Below are 13,104 nucleotides of genomic sequence, written 5' to 3'. Positions count from 1 at the left end.
GAAGATTTTTTTACGTTCACTGCTGTTTATTTTGGTCAAGGTTACGTTGATTGCCCTTTCAATGCTCATCCATCCTTCGATAGCTCAGTTGGTAGAGCGGGGGACTGTAGATTTATAATTGTGATCCCTAGGTCGCTGGTTCGAATCCGGCTCGAAATTTTTTTTTAGGTGCACTGCTTTTTTATTTTGGCCAAGTTTACGTTGATTGTCCTTTCAATATACATCCATCCTTCGATAGCTTAGTTGGTAGAGCGGGGGACTGTAGATTTATAACTGTGATCCCTAGGTCGCTGGTTCGAATCCGGCTCGAAGGATTGTTTTACGTGCACTGCTGTTTATTTTGGGCAAGGTTACATGAAATGTCCTTTCCTTGGAGACTGTAGATTTATGACTGTGATCTCTAGGTCGCTGGTTAAAATCAGGCTTGAAGGATTTTTTATGTGCACTGCTGTTTATTTTGGTCAAGGTTACGTTGATTGTCCTTTCCATGGACATCCATCCTTCGATAGCTCAGTTGGTAGAACGAGGGACTGTAGATTTATAATTGTGATCCCTTGGTCGCTGGTTCGAATCCGGCTCGAAGAATTTTTTTAAATGCACTGCTTTTTTTTTGGCAAGGTCACGTTGATTGTCCTTTCAATGTACATCCATCCTTCGACAGCTCAGTTGATAGAGCGGGGGGCTGTAGATTTACAATTGTGATCCCTCATTTGCTGGTTCGAATCCGGCTCAATGGATGTTTTATACATGCGCTTTACGTTGGGCAATGTTACATGGAATTTCATTTTCTTGGAGACTGATCCTAGGTTGCTGGTTCGAATCCGGCTCGAAGAATTTTTTACGTTCACTGCTGTTTATTTTGGTCAAGGTTACGTTGATTGCCCTTTCAATGCTCATCCATCCTTCGATAGCTCAGTTGGTAGAGCGGGGGTCTTTAGATTTATAATTGTGATCCCTAGGTCGCTGGTTCGAATCCGGCTCGAAGGATTTTTTTACGTTCACTGCTGTTTATTTTGGGCAAGGTTACGTTGATTGTCCTTTCAATGTACATCCATCCTTCGATAGCTCAGTTGGTAGAGCGGGGGACTGTAGATTTATAACTGTGATCCCTAGGTCGCTGGTTCGAATCCGGCTCGAAGGATTGTTTTACGTGCACTGCTTTTTGTTTTGGGCAAGGTTATATGAAATGTCCTTTCCTTGGAGACTGTAGATTTATGACTGTGATCTCTAGGTCGCTGGTTAAAATCCGGCTTGAAGGATTTTTTATGTGCAGTGCTGTTTATTTTGGTCAAGGTTACGTTGATTGTCCTTTCCATGGACATCCATCCTTCGATAGCTCAGTTGGTAGAACGGGGGACTGTAGATTTATAATTGTGATCCCTTGGTCGCTGGTTCGAATCCGTCTCCAAGGATTTTGTTACGTGCACTGCTGTTTATTTTAGGGAAGGTTACATGGAATGTCCTTTCCTTGGAGATTTTAGATTTATTTTGGGCAAGGTTACGTTGATTGTCCTTTCAATGTATATCCATCCTTCGATAGCTCAGTTGGTAGAGCGGGGGGCTGTAGATTTATAATTGTGATCCGAAGGTTGCTGGTTTGAATCCGGCTCGAAAATTGTTTTTAGGTGCCTTGCTGTTTATTTTGGGCAAGGTTACGTTGATTGTCCTTTCCATGTACATCCATCCTTCGATAGCTCAGTTTTGTAGAGCGGGGGGCTGTAGATTTATAATTGTGATCCCTAGGTCGCTGGTTCGAATCCGGCTTGAAGGATTTTTTACGTTCACTTCTGTTTATTTTGGGCAAGGTTACGTTGATTGTCCTTTCCAGGTACATCCATCCTTCGATAGCTCAATTGGTAGAGCGGGGGACTGTAGATTTATAATTGTGATCCCTAGGTCGCTGGTTCGAATAAGGCTCGAAGGATTGTTTTACGTGCACTGCTGTTTATTTTGGGCAAGGTTACATGGAATGTCCTTTCCTTGGAGACTGTAGATATATAATTGTGATCCGAAGGTTGCTGGTTTGAATCCGGCTCGAACAATGTTTTTAGGTGCCTTGCTGTTTATTTTGGGCAAGGTTACGTTGATTGTCCTTTCCATGTACATTTATCCTTCGATAGCTCAGTTTTGTAGAGCGGGGGACTGTAGATTTATAATTGTGATCCCTAGGTCGCTGGTTCGAATCCGGCTCGAAGAATGTTTTTACGTGAGTTGCTGTTTATTTTGGACAGATTACATGGAATGTCCTTTTCTTGGAGACTGTAGATGTATAACTGTGATCCCTAAATCGTTGTTTCGAATCCTGCTCGAAGAAATTTTTTTAGGTGCACTGCTTTTTTTATTTTGGGTAAGATTACGTTGATTGTCCTTTTAATGTACATCCATCCTTCGATAGCTCAGTTGGTAGAGCGGAGGACTGTAGATTTATAATTGGGATCTCTAGGTCGCTGGTTCGAATCCTGCTCGAAGGATTTTTTACGTGCAATACTGTTTATTTTGGGCAAGTTTACATTAATTGTCCTTTCCACGTACATCCATCCTTCGATAGCACAGTTGGTAAAGCGGGGGACTGTAGATTTATAATTGTGATTCCAAGGTCGCTGGTTCGAATCCGGCTCGAAGGATTTATTTTTACGTTCACTGCTGTTTATTTTGGGCAAGGTTACGTTGATTGTTCCTTCCGTGTACATCCATCATGCGATAGCTCAGTTGGTAGAGCGGGGGACTGTAGATTTATAATTGTGATCCCTAAATCGCTGGTTCGAATCCGGCTCGAAGGATTGTTTTACGTGCACTGCTGTTTATTTTGGGCAAGGTTACATGAAATGTCCTTTCCTTGGAGACTGTAGATTTATGACTGTGATCTCTAGGTCGCTGGTTTGAATCCGGCTCGAACAATGTTTTTAGGTGCCTTGCTGTTTATTTTGGGCAAGGTTACGTTGATTGTCCTTTCCATGTACATCCATCCTTCGATAGCTCAGTTTTGTAGAGCGGGGGACTGTAGATTTATAATTGTGATCCCTAGGTCGCTGTTTCGAATCCGGCTCGAAGGATTTTTTACGTTCACTGCTGTTTATTTTGGGCAAGGTTACGTTGATTGTCCTTTCCATGTACATCCATCCTTCGATAGCTCAATTGGTAGAGCGGGGGACTGTAGATTTATAATTGTGATCCCTAGGTCGCTGGTTCGAATCCGGCTAGAAGAATTGTTTTAAATGCACTGCTTTTTTATTTTGGGCAAGGTCACGTTGATTGTCCTTTCAATGGACATCCATCCTTCGATAGCTCAGTTGGTAGAGCGGGGGGCTGTAGATTTACAATTGTGATCCCTCATTCGCTGGTTCGAATCCGGCTCAAAGGATGTTTTATACATGCGCTTTACGTTGGGCAATGTTACATGGAATTTCATTTTCTTGGAGACTGATCCTAGGTTGCTGGTTCGAATCCGGCTCGAAGATTTTTTTACGTTCACTGCTGTTTATTTTGGTCAAGGTTACGTTGATTGCCCTTTCAATGCTCATCCATCCTTCGATAGCTCAGTTGGTAGAGCGGGGGACTGTAGATTTATAATTGTGATCCCTAGGTCGCTGGTTCGAATCCGGCTCGAAGGATTTTTTTACGTTCACTGCTGTTTATTTTGGGCAAGGTTACGTTGATTGTCCTTTCAATGTACATCCATCCTTCGATAGCTCAGTTGGTAGAGCGGGGGACTGTAGATTTATAACTGTGATCCCCAGGTCGCTGGTTCTAATCCGGCTCGAAGGATTGTTTTATGTTCACTGCTGTTTATTTTGGGCAAGGTTACGTTGATTGTTCCTTCCATGTACAACCATCATGCGATAGCTCAGTTGGTAGAGCGGGGGACTGTAGATTTATAATTGTGATCCCTAAATCGCTGGTTCGAATCCGGCTCGAAATTTTTTTTTAGGTGCACTGCTTTTTTATTTTGGCCAAGTTTACGTTGATTGTCCTTTCAATATACATCCATCCTTCGATAGCTCAATTGGTAGAGCGGGGGACTGTAGATTTATAATTGTGATCCCTAGGTCGCTGGTTCGAATCCGGCTCGAAGTATTTTTTTACGTGCACTGCTGTTTATTATGGGCAAGGTTACATGAAATGTCCTTTCCTTGGAGACTGTAGATTTATGACTGTGATCTCTAGGTCGCTGGTTAAAATCCGGCTTAAAGGATTTTTTATGTGCACTGCTGTTTATTTTGGTCAAGGTTACTTTGATTGTCCTTTCCATGGACATCCATCCTTCGATAGCTCAGTTGGTAGAACGGGGGACTGCAGAGTTATAATTGTGATCCCTAGGTCGCTGGTTCGAATCCGGCTCGAAGTATTTTTTTACGTGCACTGCTGTTTATTATGGGCAAGGTTACATGAAATGTCCTTTCCTTGGAGACTGTAGATTTATGACTGTGATCTCTAGGTCGCTGGTTAAAATCCGGCTTGAAGGATTTTTTATGTGCACTGCTGTTTATTTTGGTCAAGGTTACGTTGATTGTCCTTTCCATGGACATCCATCCTTCGATAGCTCAGTTGGTAGAACGGGGGACTGTAGATTTATAATTGTGATCCCTTGGTCGCTGGTTCGAATACGGCTCGAAGACTTTTTTTAAATGCACTGCTTTTTTTATTTTGGGCAAGGTCACGTTCATTGTCCTTTCAATGTACATCCATCCTTCGATAGCTCCGTTGGTAGAGCGGGGGGCTGTAGATTTACAATTGTGATCCCTCATTCGCTGGTTCGAATGCGGCTCAAAGGATGTTTTATACATGCGCTTTACGTTGGGCAATGTTACATGGAATTTCATTTTCTTTGAGACTGATCCTAGGTTGCTGGTTCGAATCCGGCTCGAAGAATTTTTTACGTTTACTGCTGTTTATTTTGGTCAAGGTTACGTTGATTGCCCTTTCAATGCTCATCCATCCTTCGATAGCTCAGTTGGTAGAGCGGGGGACTGTAGATTTATAATTGTGATCCCTAGGTCGCTGGTTCGAATCCGGCTCGAAGGATTTTTTTACGTTCACTGCTGTTTATTTTGGGCAAGGTTACGTTGATTGTCCTTTCAATGTACATCCATCCTTCGATAGCACAGTTGGTAAAGCTGGGGACTGTAGATTTTTAATTGTGATCCCCAGGTCGCTGGTTCGAATCCGGCTCGAAGGATTGTTTTACGTGCACTGCTGTTTATTTTGGGCAAGGTTACATGAAATGTCCTTTCCTTGGAGACTGTAGATTTATGACTGTGATCTCTAGGTCGCTGTTTAAAATCCGGCTTGAAGGATTTTTTATGTGCACTGCTGTTTATTTTGGTCAAGGTTACGTTGATTGTCCTTTCCATGGACATCCATCCTTCGATAGCTCAGTTGGTAGAACGGGGGACTGTAGATTTATAATTGTGATCCCTTGGTCGCTGGTTCGAATCCGGCTCGAAGGATTTTGTTACGTGCACTGCTGTTTATTTTAGGGAAGGTTACATGGAATGTCCTTTCCTTGGAGACTATAGATTTATTTTGGGCAAGGTTACGTTGATTGTCCTTTCAATGCATATCCATCCTTCGATAGCCCAGTTGGTAGAGCGGGGGGCTGTAGATTTATAATTGTGATCCGAAGTTTGCTGGTTTGAATCCGGCTCGAAAAATGTTTTTAGGTGCCTTGCTGTTTATTTTGGGCAAGGTTACGTTTAATGTCCTTTCCATGTACATCCATCCTTCGATAGCTCAGTTTTGTAGAGCGGGGGGCTGTAGATTTATAATTGTGATCCCTAGGTCGCTGGTTCGAATCCGGCTCGAAGGATGTTTTACGTTCACTGCTGTTTATTTTGGGCAAGGTTACGTTGATTGTCCTTTCAATGTACATCCATCCGTCGATAGCTCAATTGGTAGAGCGGGGGACTGTAGATTTATAATTGTGATCCCTTGGTCGCTGGTTCGAATACGGCTCGAAGACTTTTTTTAAATGCACTGCTTGTTTTATTTTGGGCAAGGTCACGTTCATTGTCCTTTCAATGTACATCCATCCTTCGATAGCTCCGTTGGTAGAGCGGGGGGCTGTAGATTTACAATTGTGATCCCTCATTCGCTGGTTCGAATCCGGCTCAAAGGATGTTTTATACATGCGCTTTACGTTGGGCAATGTTACATGGAATTTCATTTTCTTTGAGACTGATCCTAGGTTGCTGGTTCGAATCCGGCTCGAAGAATTTTTTACGTTTACTGCTGTTTATTTTGGTCAAGGTTACGTTGATTGCCCTTTCAATGCTCATCCATCCTTCGATAGCTCCGTTGGTAGAGCGGGGGACTGTAGATTTATAATTGTGATCCCTAGGTCGCTGGTTCGAATCCGGCTCGAAGGATTTTTTTACGTTCACTGCTGTTTATTTTGGGCAAGGTTACATGGAATGTCCTTTCCTTGGAGACTGTAGATATATAATTGTGATCCGAAGGTTGCTGGTTTGAATCCGGCTCGAACAATGTTTTTAGGTGCCTTGCTGTTTATTTTGGGCAAGGTTACGTTGATTGTCCTTTCCATGTACATCCATCCTTCGATAGCTCAGTTTTGTAGAGCGGGGGACTGTAGATTTATAATTGTGATCCCTAGGTCGCTGGTTCGAATCTGGCTCGAAGTATTTTTTTACGTTCACTGCTGTTTATTTTGGTCAAGGTTACGTTGATTGCCCTTTCAATGCTCATCCAACCTTCGATAGCTCAGTTTTGTAGAGCGGGGGACTGTAGATTTATAATTGTGATCCCTAGGTCGCTGGTTCGAATCTGGCTCGAAGAATTTTTTTACGTTCACTGCTGTTTATTTTGGCCAAGGTTACGTTGATTGTCCTTTTAATGTACATCCATCCTTTGATAGCTCAGTTGGTAGAGCGGTGTCTGTAGATTTATAATTGTGATCCCTAGGTCGCTGGTTCGAATCCGGCTCGAAGAATGTTTTTTACGTTCACTGCTGTTTATTTTGGGCAAGGTTACGTTGATTGTCCTTTTAATGTACATCCATCCTTTGATAGCTCAGTTGGTAGAGCGGGGGACTGTAGATTTATAACTGTGATCCCTAGGTCGCTGGTTCGAATCCGGCTCGAAGGATTGTTTTACGTGCACTGCTGTTTATTTTGGGCAAGGTTACATGAAATGTCCTTTCCTTGGAGACTGTAGATTTATGACTGGGATCTCTGGGTCGCTGGTTAAAATCCGGCTTGAAGGATTTTTTATGTTCAATGCTGTTTATTTTGGTCAAGGTTACGTTGATTGTCCTTTCCATGGACATCCATCCTTCGATAGCTCAGTTGGTAGAACGGGGGACTGTAGATTTATAATTGTGATCCCTTGGTCGCTGGTTCGAATCCGTCTCCAAGGATTTTGTTACGTGCACTGCTGTTTATTTTAGGGTAGGTTACATGGAATGTCCTTTCCTTGGAGACTTTAGATTTATTTTGGGCAAGGTTACGTTGATTGTCCTTTCAATGTATATCCATCCTTCGTTAGCCCTGTTGGTAGAGCGGGAGGCTGTAGATTTATATTTGTGATCCGAAGGTTGCTGGTTTGAATCCGGCTCGAATAATGTTTTTAAGTGCCTTGCTGTTTATTTTGGGCAAGGTTACGTTGATTGTCCTTTCCATGTACATCCATCCTTCGATAGCTCAGTTTTGTAGAGCGGGGGACTGTAGATTTATAATTGTTATCCCTAGGTGGCTGGTTCGAATCCGGCTCGAATTATTTTTTTACGTTCACTGCTGTTTATTTTGGGCAAGGTTACGTTGATTGTCCTTTCCATGTTCATCCATCCTTCGATAGCTTAGTTGGTGGAGCGGGGGACTGTAGATTTATAACTGTGATCCCTAGGTCGCTGGTTCGAATACGGCTCGAAGGATTCTTTTACGTGCACTGCTGCTTATTTTGGGCAAGGTTACATGGAATGTCCTTTCCTTGGAGACTGTAGATTTATAACTGTGATCCCTAGGTCACTGGTTCGAATACGGCTCGAAGCATTTTTTTACGTTCACTGCTGTTTATTTTAGTCAAGGTTTTGTCGATTGTCCTCCATCATGCGATAGCTCAGTTGGTAGAGCGGGGGACTGTAGATTTATAATTGTGATCCCTAGATGCTGGGTCGAATCCGGCTCGAAGAATTTTTTTACGTGATTTGCTGTTTATTTTGGACAGATTACATGGAATGTCCTTTTCTTGGAGACTGTAGATGTATAACTGTGATCCCTAAATCGTTGGTTCGAATCCTGCTCGAAGAAATTTTTTTAGGTGCACTGCTTTTTTTATTTTGGGTAAGATTACGTTGATTGTCCTTTTAATGTACATCCATCCTTCGATAGCTCAGTTGGTAGAGCGGAGGACTGTAGATTTATAATTGGGATCTCTAGGTCGCTGGTTCGAATCCTGCTCGAAGGATTTTTTTACGTGCAATACTGTTTATTTTGGGCAAGTTTACATTAATTGTCCTTTCCACGTACATCAATCCCTCTATAGCACAGTTGGTAAAGCGGGGGACTGTAGATTTATAATTGTGATCCCCAGGTCGCTGGTTCGAATCCGGCTCGAAGGATTTTTTTATGTTCACTGCTGTTTATTTTGGGCAAAGTTACGTTGATTGTTCCTTCCATGTACATCCATCATGCGATAGCTCAGTTGGTAGAGCGGGGGACTGTAGATTTATAATTGTGATCCCTAAATCGCTGGTTCGAATCGGGCTCGAAATTTTTTTTTAGGTGCACTGCTTTTTTATTTTGGGCAAGGTTACGTTTAATGTCCTTTCCATGTACATCCATCCTTCGATAGCTCAGTTTTGTAGAGCGGGGGGGCTGTAGATTTATAATTGTGATCCCTAGGTCGCTGGTTCGAATCCGGCTCGAAGGATGTTTTACGTTCACTGCTGTTTATTTTGGGCAAGGTTACGTTGATTGTCCTTTCCATGTACATCCATCCTTCGATAGCTCAATTGGTAGAGCGGGGGACTGTAGATTTATAATTGTGATCCCTTGGTCGCTGGTTCGAATACGGCTCGAAGACTTTTTTTAAATGCACTGCTTGTTTTATTTTGGGCAAGGTCACGTTCATTGTCCTTTCAATGTACATCCATCCTTCGATAGCTCCGTTGGTAGAGCGGGGGGCTGTAGATTTACAATTGTGATCCCTCATTCGCTGGTTCGAATCCGGCTCAAAGGATGTTTTATACATGCGCTTTACGTTGGGCAATGTTACATGGAATTTCATTTTCTTTGAGACTGATCCTAGGTTGCTGGTTCGAATCCGGCTCGAAGAATTTTTTACGTTTACTGCTGTTTATTTTGGTCAAGGTTACGTTGATTGTCCTTTCAATGCTCATCCATCCTTCGATAGCTCAGTTGGTAGAGCGGGGGACTGTAGATTTATAATTGTGATCCCTAGGTCGCTGGTTCGAATCCGGCTCGAAGGATTTTTTTACGTTCACTGCTGTTTATTTTGGGCAAGGTTACATGGAATGTCCTTTCCTTGGAGACTGTAGATATATAATTGTGATCCGAAGGTTGCTGGTTTGAATCCGGCTCGAACAATGTTTTTAGGTGCCTTGCTGTTTATTTTGGGCAAGGTTACGTTGATTGTCCTTTCCATGTACATCCATCCTTCGATAGCTCAGTTTTGTAGAGCGGGGGACTGTAGATTTATAATTGTGATCCCTAGGTCGCTGGTTCGAATCTGGCTCGAAGTATTTTTTTACGTTCACTGCTGTTTATTTTGGTCAAGGTTACGTTGATTGCCCTTTCAATGCTCATCCAACCTTCGATAGCTCAGTTTTGTAGAGCGGGGGACTGTAGATTTATAATTGTGATCCCTAGGTCGCTGGTTCGAATCTGGCTCGAAGTATTTTTTTACGTTCACTGCTGTTTATTTTGGCCAAGGTTACGTTGATTGTCCTTTTAATGTACATCCATCCTTTGATAGCTCAGTTGGTAGAGCGGTGTCTGTAGATTTATAATTGTGATCCCTAGGTCGCTGGTTCGAATCCGGCTCGAAGAATTTTTTTACGTTCACTGCTGTTTATTTTGGGCAAGGTTACGTTGATTGTCCTTTTAATGTACATCCATCCTTTGATAGCTCAGTTGGTAGAGCGGGGGACTGTAGATTTATAACTGTGATCCCTAGGTCGCTGGTTCGAATCCGGCTCGAAGGTTTGTTTTACGTGCACTGCTGTTTATTTTGGGCAAGGTTACATGAAATGTCCTTTCCTTGGAGACTGTAGATTTATGACTGGGATCTCTAGGTCGCTGGTTAAAATCCGGCTTGAAGGATTTTTTATGTTCAATGCTGTTTATTTTGGTCAAGGTTACGTTGATTGTCCTTTCCATGGACATCCATCCTTCGATAGCTCAGTTGGTAGAACGGGGGACTGTAGATTTATAATTGTGATCCCTTGGTCGCTGGTTCGAATCCGTCTCCAAGGATTTTGTTACGTGCACTGCTGTTTGTTTTAGGGTAGGTTACATGGAATGTCCTTTCCTTGGAGACTTTAGATTTATTTTGGGCAAGGTTACGTTGATTGTCCTTTCAATGTATATCCATCCTTCGTTAGCCCAGTTGGTAGAGCGGGAGGCTGTAGATTTATATTTGTGATCCGAAGGTTGCTGGTTTGAATCCGGCTCGAATAATGTTTTTAAGTGCCTTGCTGTTTATTTTGGGCAAGGTTACGTTGATTGTCCTTTCCATGTACATCCATCCTTCGATAGCTCAGTTTTGTAGAGCGGGGGACTGTAGATTTATAATTGTTATCCCTAGGTGGCTGGTTCGAATCCGGCTCGAATTATTTTTTTACGTTCACTGCTGTTTATTTTGGGCAAGGTTACGTTGATTGTCCTTTCCATGTACATCCATCCTTCGATAGCTCAGTTGGTGGAGCGGGGGACTGTAGATTTATAACTGTGATCCCTAGGTCGCTGGTTCGAATACGGCTCGAAGGATTCTTTTACGTGCACTGCTGCTTATTTTGGGCAAGGTTACATGGAATGTCCTTTCCTTGGAGACTGTAGATTTATAACTGTGATCCCTAGGTCACTGGTTCGAATACGGCTCGAAGCATTTTTTTACGTTCACTGCTGTTTATTTTAGTCAAGGTTTTGTCGATTGTCCTCCATCATGCCATCATGCCTTCCAACGGAGAAGGAGTATGGCTCTACATAGTGATGGCATACAGGGTCATATGGTGTGGCTACCAGTGTACATACACAGGGGTTACATACACACAGTGTGATGACATACATGGTTACTTAGTGTGACTACAGGTGTACATACACAGGGGGTTACATACGCACGGTGTGATGACATGCATGGCTACGCACTGTGGATACAGATGTATATACATGACTACATAGTAACACAAGTATACATGGCTACCGGCAGTACCATGTATGGGGTTGGGGGGGGTACGGTACGTGCCGTGTTCCAAGTTTATTTCCTTAATTTATTTGATTTGACAGTTTGGTCATTCCGCGAAGAAAAGTCAAGAGTCAGGGCTCGTGTTAGACTGATCTTGGACGTCTGAAGCACTGACAATACCAATGCATTTACGTTCGACATTAGTGTTTATTTGCGAACGCGACTTGGACATTGACATTCCTTCGGGATAGCAAGACAAAACTTGCGAACCATGAGAGCAAAACAAGGCTTCTCGAACTAACCCTGCAAGTCGTCTGAAGCGCCGACAAGACCCATTTATTTACGTTCGTTTGTGTTTAGTTGCGAGCGCGACTATATCCCTTCGGGAAAACAAGACAAAGACTTGTGAACCATGAGAGCAAAACAAGGCCTCTCAAACCAACTCCGCAAGTCTTCGACGTGCTGACAACATTACCGAGACATTACTGAGGATTTTATCTGTTTTCTTTGCGAGGAGGAACACCGCCTGACATTGGACGAAGTCAAGTCATCAAGAACTGCGGTGAAGTGGGTCTAAGCCACTACTTATGTACTCTTCGAACTTTATTTATTTTGGACACTTATCTTATTTGGGTTTATTTGCCCTCTGCGGGCGAACTTTGACTCTATAGCACTGACTTTAATTGACTACTCCTTAATTCAATATTCGTTTTATTTCAGGATTTCTTATTTATAGTTTAAGCCTATCCACATTCCATATTTTGTTATCATGTGTAGTTCACCTGTTTCACCCAGCTCACCTCCTGATGTATTTCCATATCCTTGGTGCATGTGCGCATATTATCAGCCCACATCTGTTTCTATGCCTGTTTTTGTACCCTATTTTGCCTATTTGTGGATCACACCCCCTTTTATTGTGTAATAGTGTCTCTGACATTGTGTGTCCCTCCATATTATTTTCACATTTGTTATGTATCCCTCACACTGTATTTGTCATGTTTTGTAGCATCAACCCCACTGTTTCGGTTAGTTTCATATCATTGTGGATATTTTTGTCCCTACATTCCACTTCACATCTGTACTACAGTAAGTTTGTCTCACAACATTCTGTTTGTCAGCACATGTGTTTATCCAGCCCAGATGTGTATTCATTATATCTAGAGTTAGTAGTAACACAATTGTTTACACGTCCTGCCTCATGCTGTGTTTATATTCACACCTTGTGCTCTGTGGCATATATGTCCCCACACATGTGTGCATCATATCATGTCCCATCTATCCCTATGCACACAGTCTGTGTTGTTATCACATATACTTACACTCCATATTTGGTTCTGTGCCCCTGTTTTTACACTGTACCACATTGTTATTTCGTTCCACTGGCATACCAGATAATTGTAAACCAGTACATACCACGCATTTCACATCACATTATCATAGCCACGCTCATGCGCCTCATTTTGTTTGTGTACTCATTTGTGCATGTACTTGCCTCCTTTTTTTTGTAACTAGCGGGGAAGGTAGAGGAGGAGAAAAAAAAAGTGGTCACCCCCAACCCCATACATGGTACTGCCGGTAGCCATGTATACTAGTGTTACTATGTAGTCATGTATATACATCTGTATCCACAGTGCGTAGCCATGCATGTCATCACACCGTGCGTATGTAACCCCCTGTGTATGTACACCTGTAGTCACACTAAGTAACAATGTATGTCATCACACTGTG

General features: G+C 42.7%; 8 non-coding genes across 8 annotated transcripts; all 8 read left to right on the top strand.

Moving 5' to 3' along the window:
- The first annotated feature begins 228 nt into the window (after positions 1–228).
- Trnay-gua lies at positions 229–314 on the top strand. Its single transcript is given in 2 exon segments — positions 229–265; positions 279–314. It is a non-coding gene; the product is annotated as a tRNA-Tyr (tRNA).
- A 741-nt stretch (positions 315–1,055) lies between these two features.
- On the top strand, positions 1,056–1,141 carry Trnay-gua. The gene is given in 2 exon segments: positions 1,056–1,092; positions 1,106–1,141. It is a non-coding gene; the product is annotated as a tRNA-Tyr (tRNA).
- A 2,384-nt stretch (positions 1,142–3,525) lies between these two features.
- Trnay-gua lies at positions 3,526–3,611 on the top strand. The gene is given in 2 exon segments: positions 3,526–3,562; positions 3,576–3,611. It is a non-coding gene; the product is annotated as a tRNA-Tyr (tRNA).
- Positions 3,612–4,259: 648 nt separating this feature from the next.
- Trnac-gca lies at positions 4,260–4,345 on the top strand. Its single transcript is given in 2 exon segments — positions 4,260–4,296; positions 4,310–4,345. It is a non-coding gene; the product is annotated as a tRNA-Cys (tRNA).
- A 591-nt stretch (positions 4,346–4,936) lies between these two features.
- On the top strand, positions 4,937–5,022 carry Trnay-gua. Its single transcript is given in 2 exon segments — positions 4,937–4,973; positions 4,987–5,022. It is a non-coding gene; the product is annotated as a tRNA-Tyr (tRNA).
- A 1,993-nt stretch (positions 5,023–7,015) lies between these two features.
- Trnay-gua lies at positions 7,016–7,101 on the top strand. The gene is given in 2 exon segments: positions 7,016–7,052; positions 7,066–7,101. It is a non-coding gene; the product is annotated as a tRNA-Tyr (tRNA).
- Positions 7,102–9,356: 2,255 nt separating this feature from the next.
- On the top strand, positions 9,357–9,442 carry Trnay-gua. Its single transcript is given in 2 exon segments — positions 9,357–9,393; positions 9,407–9,442. It is a non-coding gene; the product is annotated as a tRNA-Tyr (tRNA).
- Positions 9,443–10,091: 649 nt separating this feature from the next.
- On the top strand, positions 10,092–10,177 carry Trnay-gua. Its single transcript is given in 2 exon segments — positions 10,092–10,128; positions 10,142–10,177. It is a non-coding gene; the product is annotated as a tRNA-Tyr (tRNA).
- The last annotated feature ends 2,927 nt before the right edge of the window (positions 10,178–13,104 follow it).

This window comes from Nematostella vectensis, chromosome 3, assembly GCF_932526225.1.
Source record: "Nematostella vectensis chromosome 3, jaNemVect1.1, whole genome shotgun sequence".
Classification (NCBI taxonomy): Eukaryota; Metazoa; Cnidaria; class Anthozoa; order Actiniaria; family Edwardsiidae; genus Nematostella; species Nematostella vectensis.
Note: the sequence above shows the minus strand (reverse complement) of the source record. Positions and strands in the feature narration are given on the sequence as shown.